Source organism: Orycteropus afer, unplaced genomic scaffold (genome assembly GCF_000298275.1).
Source record: "Orycteropus afer afer isolate SDZICR_OR568_19922 unplaced genomic scaffold, OryAfe1.0 scaffold00038, whole genome shotgun sequence".
Taxonomy (NCBI): Eukaryota; Metazoa; Chordata; class Mammalia; order Tubulidentata; family Orycteropodidae; genus Orycteropus; species Orycteropus afer.
Window position 1 is genome coordinate 7,362,098 of NW_006921625.1, and position 1,362 is coordinate 7,363,459.

Here is a 1,362-nt window from a genome sequence, read left to right on the forward strand (position 1 = left end):
CAGGCCGGTAGCATGCACAGAAGGCCCTCTCCTCTTAAAAAGATGAGTGAGACAAATCTTAACCTGGACTCCTTGACAGGATCTCCTCAGAAGAGCTGCAGAGATAAAACCAAGCATCCCTTCCACTCGCAGTTAGAGCTTTACAGTCACGGCATCCCTGGGGTTGCACCTTTGTTGTTTAACTGCAGCTGTGCTGGCCCTGCTTCTTTCCCCTCTCCTGTCGGCTGAATTTCAAAGCCGCCAGAACCTCCAGAATTAGACTTGTCTTCTTAGAAATGAGTTGCTTGGCCCTTTGTCTGTTTTTTCTCCTACCCATCTTCTTACTCTGAGAGTAAAAGCACTAGTCTTCAGACCGTGATCCAAATATGTCATGGTTCCAGGGACTAAACAGAAACACAAAAGGAAGTGGTTTGATGGGGATGAGCCAGCAGCTGAACTTGGACGAGTACCTCGCTGAGAGCCCAGGTGTTTCCTGGAGTACCTGTGCCCTCTGGGTTTTCGGCTTTATATTCCGAGCCGACAGGAGGACTGATCCTCCTAGCTTTAGGACCTTCAGACAGTTTTCTTATACCTTACCTTTGAACTGTTTCCTTAAAGAAAATCATTCAGCATCTCTGACGCATGAAAATAACTATGGTACGTTGATCTGTTGCTGTGTGTGTGTAAAACCAAAACCAAATTCACTGCCATCGAGTTGAACTCGACTCATAGTGACCCCTCCTTGGGTTTCTGAGGCGGTATTGCTATGGAAGTAAATTGCCCAACCTTCCTTCTAAGGAGTGGCTGGTGGGTTTGAACTGCCAGGCTTCTGGTTAACAGTCAAATCCCTTAGGCACTACACTACCCGAGCTCCTCTGTGTATGTGTAGAGTACACATATTCTCTTGCCTAGGAAGTGGATAGAATCTTCTACTGTCGTGTGACTTAATCTCTCCTCTGTCATTTCCCAAGGCAATTTATTGCCTCCAGGAGATTTGGGGAAGTCCTGAGTAAAGTCAGGACATGATTAAAGAGATGGAAGGAGAATTTATGAAAACAGCTAGACCATGTGAGAGTGATAGGGTGAAGTTTACAGAAGGGAAGGATGGCAAATTTAGAAGTCTAAACATTTGAACGTTAGAGTGGCCAGGTGAAAAAAAAGGCATTTCTGCAAAGAGTCGTCTTTATGGAAGCAGACTGTCTCATCTTTCTCCCACGAAGCAGCTGGTGGGTTTGAACTGCCGACATTTTGGATACCAGCCAGATACTTTAACCTCTGTTCCACCAGAGCCTCTTCTTTCTACTTACAGTTGTACTGAATGTTTTTAATAATGAAAATGGAGCTTCTTCCACTTGCTAGGTAGTTAGGCCTTAAGAAGGTAGA

General features: G+C 45.2%; 1 protein-coding gene across 1 annotated transcript in view; it reads left to right on the forward strand.

The window, feature by feature from the left end:
• DHX32 (DEAH-box helicase 32 (putative)) overlaps positions 1-1,362 on the forward strand; it is a 44,194-nt gene that overhangs the window by 12,858 nt on the left and 29,974 nt on the right. The window lies entirely within an intron of this gene.